This window comes from Dipodomys spectabilis, unplaced genomic scaffold (assembly GCF_019054845.1).
Source record: "Dipodomys spectabilis isolate Male_0828 unplaced genomic scaffold, ASM1905484v1 ptg000038l, whole genome shotgun sequence".
Taxonomy (NCBI): domain Eukaryota; kingdom Metazoa; phylum Chordata; class Mammalia; order Rodentia; family Heteromyidae; genus Dipodomys; species Dipodomys spectabilis.
The window spans coordinates 3,835,640-3,848,894 of record NW_024870715.1 but is presented as its reverse complement, the minus strand read 5'-3'; positions in this window follow the sequence as shown (position 1 = coordinate 3,848,894).

The window sequence follows — 13,255 nt, the reverse complement described above, 5'->3', positions numbered from 1 at the left end:
ATTTTCATTTTCATTTTTAAGCAACCAAAAATGATAGGCAATGGACAATTATGAAATTAAAAAATTTAGATAGGCAATCTTTGCTATTCAAGAGGCTAAATCTGAGATTGAAGTTCAAAGCCAGCCCAGGCAGAAAAGTCCTTAAGTTTCTCATCCCATTTAATCAGTAGTAAGCAAGATGTGGAGGTGTGGCTTAACAAGTAAAGCACCAGTCTTGAGGGAAAAAAAAGAAAAAGAAAAGCATGAGGCCTTGAGTTCAAACCCTAGTACTGGTAGAAACACAGACACACACACACACACACACACACACACACACACACACAGACACACACACACAAATTTCTGGAAAATACATTTTAGAAAACTGTAAAAAAGTAATGCAAAAGTAAGGAAATGACAAGGACAGGGGAGTGCAAAAAAAAAAAAAAAACTCGTATGAATTAACTAAAGCTACTAATTGAGGAAAGATGAAATTATAATTCACTCAAACCCTGTCATAAAGCAACAGACTAAGGATTGTGGTTTTGTGTAGGGAAAATTGATCTGTGAGGAACTTGGTCTTTAGCACTTAGTGGCCATATTTTAGTATCTTTAGCTAACAACCAAGCAATGTTGAGTGGCTAATACTACATTGAGCTAAGGGAGCTCACCCATCTGTCCACGCATCTGGCTTTCCTTTGGAAAACTCTTTTTAAAGCCGAAGCTTTTCTCCTAACTTCTCCATGGTCACTGTGATCATTTTTAATGAGAAGGTAAATCATTTCCATACTTACAATGTGATAAGCTTGAATTTGCAAAAACAAAGTTTTAAAAGGTTTCCAATCTTAAATAAAAATTAACTGACCAATTACTTTCCCTAATAATGATTTTAAACCATAAAATTCAGCCTCAGTTTCAGAAATGCTGATTTTTTTAATAAAATAGTTTTCAATTTGCTAATGAAGCTTAGTCACTTACATACAAATAGAGTATATCATTCATTTGTTTAATCTTTATTCATATTCATTGTTGTAAAATTAGGAATAATTTATTCCATAACTGGAGAGTTCAATGACATTTGTTGGTATATAATTTAAAAATTATATATTGGATGAAATAATTATTGAAAATAATCTGTTCTCTATATTTTCTTGATGCAGATGCACTGAATAACTGTAAAACAAATAAAATATCTTGAGAACTTTTATACATCATAATGAACATTCCAGAATTTTATTTATTCTATTATTATTATTATTATTAGCTGGTCCTGAGGCTTGACTTTAGAGTTTAGACTCTGTCCCTGAACCTTTCTGTGCTCAAGTCTCTGTGGTTCAGGCACAGAGCTACTTCTTGCTGTTTTGAGTAGTACATTGGAGATAAGAATCCTGTGGAATTTCCTGTCTAGGCTGGCTTCGACCCCTGATCCTTAGATCTCAGCATCCTGAGTAGCTAGAAATACAAGGGTGAGTTACCAACAAAATTGCAACATTTTAATATGGAAAGGTACAGTAAAAATATTGCCCTTCTAGGTACATCATTATGTAAGTCTAATTCAGCTTATTTTGTGATTTATATAAACTCAACTTTATGAAATATCTAAATTGCAGTCTCCTTATGATGCTTAGTCCTAGAACTTACTATTAAGCTACTATGGTAAAGATGAGAATTACAATGGTTGTCAAAGAGATATATGTAGATAAATACCATACATATAAGAAATATATTTTTGTAAACCCAGTTGAAAATATTAGTACACAGATTTTTTTATTCTATACCTATAGTAGATACAAAAAGTCAACAAATTTACATATTTTGTAAAGACATTTAAAAATTACCATTTACCAAAGATGACTTTTAAAATTCCTAGAATTCAGTTTCTACTATTATGTATTCCTGTCAGAATACATACTCCTTTCCCAGAAGGAAATTAGTCTAGAAAACAATACAAAATAAAACCTCATTAAGTTTTAGGAGATGAGAAAAAAATGTAGGTAGAAGATTGAGTACAGTCACCTGCCTGCAACCCTTGCATTTCTGAGGCTGAGATAAAAGAATCCAGAACAGACTGGGATACATTCAATGAAATAGATAGATGATAAATAGACAGACAGACAGACAGACAGACAGACAGACAGACAGACAGACAGACAGACAGACAGACAGATAGATAGATAGATAGATAGATAGATAGATAGATAGATAGATAGATAGATAGATAGATAGATAATAAGCAAGCAGACTGAATGAAATCTAAACTTTTGAAATAGGGACTGATAGATGGTGATCTGCCAAGCATAATATGTTTGTCCTGCAAATAAAACACAACAGTACAGAATACTAAGACCAGAAAACTAACCTTACATATCTCACATCTGAAAAACAAAAACAAAAAACAAGCAAACAAGGAACCATCCAGACAATAGGGTTTATTGCAACTAGATTCAATAAAAGGTAAAGAAGAAACTTGAAAAGAAAAACATTAAGAAGAAAAACTCCATTCACTATATATGAAAGTCTCCTAAATATCCATGAATGAAGTTGAAGCTGACTTCTTATCTTAACATAAAAGAATGACAGAATCAGATTTGAACTGCTGGTCAACAGAATCCAAGCAAGTTAAGAAAAGAAAAAGGGAAAAATTAAAAAAAAAAAAAACTAACATTAAATACAGTGAAAACAGGGATGATACCGTGGAGAAGGGACATACAAAGCAACAAAAAAATCACCTTATAAGTATGTTAGAAACAATAGCAAGAAAGAAAAAAAAAAAAAGAAAACACATGTGTCCTTATCTTGGGGTTCATTTTGCCTAGCATCATCTTATCTGACCTTTTCTGCTTGTCTCAGACATGTACTAGTTACTTGGGGAGAGGATTGGAAAAAATTGTTTAAGTAGGGATACAGATGGACCCATTGCAACAATGATATGTACAAAATGCTATGTTGAAAAACGAACTTTACAACTTTGGCGAGGAGGAGAGGGAGAGGGGTAGTGTAGTCATAGAGATGGGAGGGCAGGGATAAGAAGAGAAAAACAAAGGAGGAGTCAACAACTCTTGATAAGAAATGTACTTATTACCTTGCTCATGTAAATATAACCCCTCTTTAGTATTTTCACAATAAAAAACTTATTAATAAAAAAACTACAGCTGTGGATGAATGAGAAGCCAAAGAACTGACAAACAAACTTCAGAAACCTCAATAACACAATTCAAAAAATACTTTTTTTTGAGTTCTAAATATATTGTAGATATGAGACCATTGTCTGTTGTATGGCTAGTGAAGATCTCCTAATTCGTGGGCTTTCTATTGATCTTGCTAGCTATGTCCTTTGCCATGCAGAAACTCTGAAATCATGCAATCCCATTTATCCAACCTTTCTTTGATTTCTTGTGTTTCTGGGTCTTTATTAAGAAAATTTTGGCCTGTGCCAAGGAACCCTAGAGTTTCTCCTATTCCATCCTGTAATGTTTTCAGAGTGTCTGCTTTGACTCCGAGGTCTTTGATTCATTTGGAGTTGATTCTGGTGCAGGGTGATATATAAGGATCTAGCTTTAGTTTTCTACAAGTAGTTAACCAATTTTGCCAGCACCACTTACTGAAGAGGCTGTCTTTCTTCCATTCTATTTTTTAAGCTTCCTCATTAAAGATTAGGTGAATATAGGTCTGTGCGTTAATTTCTGGGTCTTCAGTTCTATTTCATTGGTCCTCAGTTCTGTTCTTATGCCAATACCAAGCTGTTTTGATTACTGTGGCTTTGTAGTAGAGTTTGAAATTTGGTATTGATATTCCTCCAGTACTGTTCTTTCTGCTTAGGATTGATTTTGCTATTCGGGGTCTTTTATTGATCCATATGAATTTTGGGGTTGCTCCTTCTATTTCATTGAAGAAAGAGGTTGGAATATTGATAGGTATCGCATTGAATTTGTAGATAGCTTTTGAAAGTATTGCCATTTTCACGATGTCAGTCCTCCCAATCCTGAAACATGGGAGGCTTTTCCACTTCCTAAGTTCTGCCTTAATTTCCTTTTTTGGTTTCCAAAGTTTTCATCGTGGAGATCCTTCACTTCTTTAGTTAACACCTAAGTATTTTATTTTTTGTGTGGCTATTACAAAAGGAGTTGCTTTCCTGATTTCAGCTGTTCTCTTCTTATTGTTGGCATACAGAAAAGCCATTGATTTTTGAGAGTTAATTTTATACTCTGTTACTTGCCAAAATTTTGCATCAGCTCAAGTAATTTGGGAGTGGAATCCAAGGGATTCTTTAAATACAAGATCATTTCATCTGCAAAGAGGGAGAGTTTTACTCCATCTTTCCCTGTTTGGATCCCCTTTATGTTTGCATCTTTTCTTACTGTTGTAGCTAGACATTCTAATACTAAATTGAAGAGAAGTGGAAGAGTGGACATCCTTGTCTCATTCTTGAGTTTAGAGGAAATGGCTGTAGCTTTTCACCATTAAGTATAATGTTGGCTGTAGGCTTGTCAATCACACCCTTTATTATATTGAGGAATGTTCCATGGATTCCTAGTTTTTCCATATACTTAGAACTCAAAAATCTAAATCCTCCAACAAGAAATCCTCAAAGAAACAACTGCCCGATAAATAAGTGGGCTAAAGACTTGAAGAGAAACTTCTCTGAAGAGGAAAGAAGGATGGCCAGTAGACACAAGAAGAAATGCTCAATTTCTCTTGCCATAAAAAACATACAAATCAAAACAACATTGAGATTCCACTTCACCCAGTAAAAATGACTATAATAAAGTAATCTAATAACAGATGCTGGAGGGGATGTGGCCAAAAGGGAACCCTACTGCATTGTTGGTAGCAGTGTAAACTTGTTCAACCACTTGGAAAGCAGTATGGAGGTTCCTCAAAAGACTCCACATAGAGCTTTCCTATGACCCAGCAATCCCATTTTTGGGCATTGACTCAAACGATGACAAACAAGGCTATATTAAAGCTACCAGCCAGCACAACTACAACTATGTTTATCTCAGCATTATTCACCATAGCTAAGATATTATGGAACCACTCCAGATGCCCCTCAGTAGATGAATGTATCAAGAAAATGTGATATATATATATATATATATATATATGTGATATATATATATATATATGTATATGTGATATATATATGAATATATATATCACATCTATCTATCTATCTCTCTCTCTCTCTATATATATATATAGAGAGAGAGAGAGAGAGAGAATGGAATTCTATGCCTCCATCAGAAAGAATGGTATCGCCCCATTTGTTAGGAAATAGAAAGACTTAGAAAAAATTATATTAAGTGAAGTAAGCCAGGCCCAAAGAAACGTAAGTCCCATGGTTTCCCTTACTTGCAATAACTAGTATAAGTTTAGGACAAGCAGAAAAGGTTAAAAGCTATGTACATATGACCATATAAGATAATTGTTAAGTGAAATGAGCCCCAAGATAGGGACACAACTTGTTTTTTTCTTGCTTGCTAGTTTTTTTTTAATGTATCTAAAATGTATTATCTGATTTTTTTTGTTTCTCTTTTATGTTCTTCCCCCATGGTATAACCTTTATTTTCACTGTATTTGAAGTGGGTGCCCTGCATCTTATATATACATTTTTCTAATTTGAGGAGGGGAAGGGAAATAACAAAATGCTAAAACAAGGATACAGGTTGACCTATTGTAACAATGACATGTACAAGACACTGTTAAAAATGAACTTTACAACTTGGGGTGGGGGAGGGGTGTTGGGGAGGTGGGGAGGGAAGTGATGGTAGAGGAAAACAAAGGAGGAGGTAACAATACTCAATAGGAAATATACTCATTACATTACTCATGTAACTGTAAGCCCTCTGTATACTATTTAGTACAATAAAAAACAAAACAAAAAAATACTTACTATATAATGCAAAGAACAGTAGGAGTAACTCTCAAGGGAAAAAGTAGATAATGTGGGACAGAGTCAAGTGATCAGACAAATACTGAATAAACTATACTCAATGATCACATGCCTTATTGCTTATATTAGGAAAGAAACATCTCTAATATGACCTGAAAATCTAATCTAATAGAGACAAACATAGAAACACAATGCTAGAGAAGAAATAAATTGCTAAAGTTAAGAGTAGAAATCCATAAAAAACAAAGCATAGGAAAATTAGAAAGATTAAAGTTAATTATAAGATAATGCCAACAAAATTGAGAAGTAAGATGACAAAAAGGAGAGAAATAAAAAACAAATCTCTACTAATTAAAACTACACCAAAAATAAAAATATTTATGAATTGAGCACATTTCATTAAGATGTACATACGTTTTCTATTCACCTATTTAGTAAATTCATTTTATTTTTCACTTAATAAATTTTATTCTACATTTTATATATTTTTACATATTTATGTTTTCTTTGCCAAAATTTATACTGTTTTATTGAGATTTATATTTTGTGTAACTAGTTTAGTCATTAAAAATCTGGTAGAATTAGTATTTAACTGGGTGCTGGTGGCTCATGCCTGTAATCTTAGCTACTCAGGAGGCTGAGTTCTGAGAATTGCCATTCAAAGCCAGCCTGGGCAAGAAAGTCACTGAGACTCTTATCTCCAAATAATCACCAGAAAACCAGAAGTAGTGCGGTGGCTCAAGTGGTAAAGTGCTAGGCTTGAGCTGAAAAGCTGAGGGACAGAGCCCAAACCCAGAGTTCAAGCCCTACAACTGTTAAAAATAAATAAACACAAACAAATAAATTAAAAAAGAAATTTTAGTATTTAAATTGCTTCTATCTTTCTATTTCTGTCTTGCACCAAACTCATCACCGGGTAACCCATGTGAGTCAAGAGATTGTCTTCATGTTTTCCACAGAAGATGTACAAAATCTCTTTCAACTTTTTCTACATAAGATGAAACCAAATAGGAAGCCTTTTCTGAGAATTGTGTCGCTAGACGAAACTACTACGGATCAAAATCAATGATACAGCATTGTCTATTCTTTGGTGTGGATATTCCATGATATCATCAAATCGGGACTCATGCAATTTTTTCAGCTGTTATGTTTATCAAATATATTGCACAGAATAAGATTAGCAAAGCTAAAGTTTGTGTCTCTTTATTTGACAATTTTTACTATTTTAAATGTTTTTTGCATTTTGCTTTTTACCTTAATGAACTTCTTCTGATTTTCAATAAAAAAATCAAAAATGCCCAAAGTGGTGTAATGACAAAACTATATTTACTACTACCATAATATCACATGGTTGTTTTATTCATATTGTCTTAAACTTCCTAGTTGTGTTTCAATGATTCAGTAAAAATCTAATTGTTTGATTCCCCTTTTTGAGGTATATTCTCCTATTATTTTGTTTTTTATTATCCTGATGATAAAAATGCATTCCTCTATCACTCTATAAATACAATATATGTTACTACTTCACAATTATTTAAATTCTGTTTAGTATATCTTGCAGGAGGGATTTCCTACATTGATTTAATTCCTTCTTGACATCGGAGACACTGAAGATGCCAGCACCCTTCAACATGCCTATGTTAACTTCCAAAGGTATTGTGAGGGAAGTTCTTCTCAGGAAGAACCTGGTTTCTGCTTGGCCCTGTCCTCTCAGACACTAAGGCTCTGGCCCAGTTCTCCAGAGAGAAAACCTCACACTAGTTCTGCAAGCAGGATTCAAACAGAATCTAACATTTTACTTTCTGACAGTAAGGAGAACATGAAATTCTGTTTAGAAGTAAGGAAAATGGGCAAAAAATTGTTTTTCCCCTTTCTCAAATTATAGTTCTGCTCATTTTACATAAATAGATTTTTCTCTACATATGCTTGATTAATTGATTTGATTGTGAGTGTATATATATGCTTTATATATATTTGTTTGCATATGTATATATTACATATACATATGGAAGTATATATTATGTATATACTGCTATAGCAATTTGACAATATGTGATAGACACTTATAACTATATTTATAACTATTCAACTAACATGGTTTTTCATTGATAAGAAATTAAAGATGAGTTATTTTGCATAAGCTGACAAATTAAAACATCCATGTATTGATAGTTTAGTTGATGTTACTCTACAGAAATGCCTGACTGCACAATAGATATAACCCTATTTCATCATCATTAGCCTACATGTCAGTCTTTATTAGGTGAAGGGCATTATGTGTTGAGATTGTCTAAACCAATCAGAAGTTTGTCTCTTTATAATCACCCTGGGCTTACTATACAAAATGAAAGGTGCATTATTTACATTGATAGCCTAAGAATAATTCTCAATGTATAATGTTTGTACAAAAGGTATTTCATTATTCATCCAGATAAAGGCCTGGGTTAAATGTTAGTTCAAATTTATCACAAAATACACTTCTTACAAAATAAATGAATTCCTGGAAAAGATAGACAGTCTCATTATATCTAAAATGAAAGATATTATTATTTTCATGTCATATGACCTTGCAAAAGATAATCGCCAAATCATGTCTCAATGTTTGGTGATAACTTGTTTCAATTACATAAATTCAAATTGCATATGAATTAGATTTGGGGGATTTTTTTTTACAGAATCCTTTATATTTAGTTAACACATAAATGGTTGGAACTGATGATATAATTACAAAGATGATTCTAGTTACACTTCATAATACATAAAGCCTTGGAGGAGAAGTGTGTGGTATCTCTTCTCTCTCGTTTTAATTTCAATTAGCTCATGTTTACAATTAGCCTTTAAAAATTTTATATGAATTAAAAATCAAAATGACAACAGCTGGAATAAATCAAAGACACATTTCTTGGAAACACATTCCCTCCCAAAGTAGTTTAAATGAAAAGGCAGTATTATTCACCATAGCTAAGATATGGAACCAACACAGATGCTCCTAAGTAGATGAATGGATCAAGAAAATGTGGCATCTATCTATCTATCTATCTATCTATCTATCTATCTATCTATGCAATGGAATTTTATGCTTCCCTCAGAAAGAATGACACTGCTCCATTTGTTAGGACATGGAAAGACTTGGAAAAAATCATATTAAGTGAAGTAAGCCAGACTGAAAGAAATATAGGTCCCATGGTTTCCCTCATTCGCAATAATTAGTATATGGCTAGTATAATTTTATCAGATGAGTAGAAAAGCTCAAAAACTATATATACATATAAATATATATATATAGCCATATAAGAAGATGCTAAGTGAAATGAACCCCAAGATATGGACACAAGGGGTCTTTTTTGTGGTTGTTTTTAATGTACTATATGATTTTTTTAGTTATCTTTTGTATGTTCTTCCCCCTTTGGTATATCCCCTGTTGTCACTGTACTTGATTTTGGTACCCTGCATCTTGTATATACATTTGTCTAATTTGGATAAGGGAAAGGAAATAACAAAAAGCTGGAACAAGGACAGAGGATGACTCATTGCAACAATGATACCCACAAGAAAATATATTGCAAATGAACCTTACAACTTCCGGGGGGCGGGCAAGAGGAGTAAGGTAGGTGGGAGAGGGAAAGGATAGTGGGAGAACAACAAGGGAGGGGGTAAAGGAGTACCAATGCTCGACAAGAAATGCACTCGTTCATTGCCTTACTCAAGTAACTCTAACTCTTGTATACAGTATCTTTACAATAAAATTTAAAAAAAAATTTAAACCAAAGAAAAAGAAAAAAAGGAAGATACACTATTCAAAATGTTGTGTCCAAAAATTGAATTGCATCTTTAAATTGCATGTTTATTCTTTATTCAATTATTTCTAAACTGAAACATTTTTGTTATCTTGAGGGATGGATACTCAAACACATGCCAAAAAGCAGAGCTCTACTTGAAAATACTGAGAAAGCTCTAGAGAAGACATGTAATATGAATACTTAACTATACATAAAAGTTTTCAGGAAAAACTTGCAGTAAGTAATTAAAGAAATTAATTACAAGTTGGGTGTTGGTGGTTCATACCTATAATTCCAGCAACTTGGGAGGCTAAGATCTTAAAATCACAGTTCAGAGCTTTCTCTTTTTCTCTCTCTCTCTTTCTCTCTTATGTCACATATTATGAATGATTATATATACTACATTATATATTATATTGTATATAATATAATGCATAAAATAAGTACATATATATGCTTGTATGTACCTCTGAACAGTGAGAATATACTTTACAAAAGGGAATATTAGGAAGTTCTTATTTTTATGTGCTTATTTTCCAGTCCTGGTGCTTGAACTTAGGGCCTGCATGTTGTCTCTCAGCCTCTTTGTACTCAAGGCTAGCACTCTACCACTTGAGCCACAGCACCACTTCAAACATTTTCTTAGTAATTTATCGGAGATAAGAGTCCCATGAAACGGGCTGGGAAGGTGGCTTAGAGGTAGAGTGCTTGCCTCGCATGCATGAGGCCCTGGGTTCAACTTCTCAGCACCACATAAGCAGAAAAAGCCAGAAGTGGCACTGTGGCTCAAGTGGTAAAGCACTAGCCTTGATCTGAAGAGCTGAGGGATGGTGCCCAGCCCAGAGTTCAGGCCCCATGACCAACAAAAACAAACAAACAAACAAACAAAAAGAGTCCCATGAACTTTTTTGCTCAGGCTGGCTTTGAACTATGATCCTCAGATCTCAGCCTCCTCAGTAAAAAGGATGACAGTCATTGAGCCACCAACACTCAGCATATTAGGAAGTTTAAACATAACTTGTCTTCAGTGTAAGCACTAATGAGATGGACCAAACAAAAATAAGTTGAAGAAGGGCCAATATACTCAAAATATTTTATGTACATGCATGAAAATTGAAAAACAAAACTTGTTTGGGACCATTTGGAAAAAGTGGAGAAGAGAGGAGAAGGAATGATCTAATGGCTGATTCTGATCTAAATGTTTGTATACATAAAAGGACATATTAATATGAAAACCTTTGTACAAACAATCAATACTAACAAAACAAAAGCAAGATAGATTTGAGATATCTAATTTTAACACTAAATGAAGAAATAAAGATGCGTTTAGTGAATGCTAGAGCCAATTTAAACTCTTTACCACTGGACAAAGTTAAGGAAATCAGAAAAAGTTTAAATCTATTTCAATATTAATTAAGCAACAGCAGGAAATAAGTTTCTTCTAGTAGAAAAAATAATGAAGCAAACAGAAAAATAAACAATAGCACAACTAATAATACAACTGAAAATCACTGATTGTTTAAATTTTCTTTTTTTCTTGTTTTGCTGTCCTTAGTTGAACAAAGGGGTTTGTTTCTTTATCATGTCAGTTTTTTAGTACAATGGATCATGATCAATGTGAGAACAATCAGTGGCTACAATTAGAAGGCAGAATTTTAAGGATTAATGATATTGTACAGTCTCAAGATATCATCACAAAAGATAACAATTTTAAATACTAAAAATAGCAAATTTATGTTGGAGAACTTTATCAGGTATGGCCTTAGTCAAAAATCAAGTTTGTCTTTAATGCTAATGAGACTAATCAATAGCAAGTGCTATAATAGTAATAATTCAATTTCACATGGTATATGTACGCAGAAGCTGATTCTAACTAGGAAGAAACATTAATATACCTACATTAAGAGCAACAATGAGATTTACAAGTTGTTATGTCGAAAACGAACTTTACAACTTTGGTGCAGTTGTGGGGGGGAATGATTGGGGAGGGGGGCAGGGGAGGATGGAAGGGATGGGAAAGGGAAACAAAGGAGGAGGCTACAATGCTTGATAAGAAATGTACTCATTATCTTGCCCAAGTAATTGTAACCCCTCTGTACAGTATTTTCACAATTAAAAAAAAGAACAATTCTATTCTTCCAGCAATGCAATATAAAATAATGTAATGAACTGAGTGCCAGTGACTCACTCTTCTAATTCTAGCTACTCAGGAAGCTGAGATCAAGGATTGTGGTGTGAAGCCAGACCAGGCAGAAAATTTCATGAAACTGTTATTTAATTATCCTCAAAAAAGCCAGAAATGAAGCTGTGTCTCACTTGGCTGAGTGCCAGCCCTGAGCAAAAGAGCTAAGGGACAGAGCCTAGACCTTGAGTTCAAACCATCGTACTGTCACATTAAAAAAAAAAAAAAGGAAAATGTAAACAAAAACCCATGAAAATGAAATACAACATATTTTCTTTAGTTGTCAAGGACATTATTAGTGGAATTGGCAATTTCTCTGCTAAGTCTCATATTGAATAATAGTACAATAGTACAATATCAGCATAAAATATTACAATATCAATATAAATTTCCAGATTTTAATACTTATATTCTGATTATATAGAATTTCTCAATTTTAAGAGCTACACATTGAGACATGTAGAAATACACAAGTTTCATTTCTACAACTTTCCCTGAAATTATTTCAGGGAAAAAAAACTTTCTATATCCACAGGCACTGAACAGATAATGAAAGAGAAAGAACAAAATAAATTATATAACATAAAAGTAAAAAATGTGTGAGAACTCCATTTACTGCTCATACTATTAAGAGCTCTCTCATAATTTCAAGTTAAAATAATAATTTAAAGAAAAGTAAATAATTTAATAGGTTTTGCATTTAAGTTTAGTAAAAACATTAAAAATTTTTTTATTAGTATGAATGAAAGAAGAGACATCCCAACATAGCTGGAATTAGAAATTTGTTGAATAAGGCATTAAAACTATGGCAAAAATGCCTTATAACTCCCATTCATTAGATGAAAAGACATAGACCTTTTAATTGTCAACCTCACAACCTGAAAATATTTCAGAACTGAAAATGGAAAAGAAGAGTGCAAATTTTACATACTACATTTCAATTTGAAATGAAATTGTATGAAAGTAAATGTTAAAAGTAAATGTTATGGAATTATAGCTTACTAATGTTGTAATTCCAAAGAAATACTTCAACAAGTAAAAATGTGTGGTAATGTGGATATATTAATGTGTACTCCTGTGTGCATGTGACAGCATGTTTTTTTTAAGAATTTTGAATGGCGGGCTGGGAAGGTGGCTCAGTGGTAGAGTGTTTGCCTTGCTTGCATGAGGCCCTGGGTTCGATTCTTCAGCACCACAGAAGCAGAAAAATCTGGAAGTGGTGCTGTGGCTCAAGTGGTAGAGCGTTAGCCTTGAGCTAAAGAGCTGAGGAACAGTGTGCAGGCCCAGAGTTCAGGCCACATGACTGGCAAAAAAAAAGAATATTGAATGGCATGGAAAATCTTCACAATATAACAAAGTGTAAAAATAGTTTAAGCAACATCATTTTTCAGAAGCATTCCAATTTAATATGTAATATTTTGT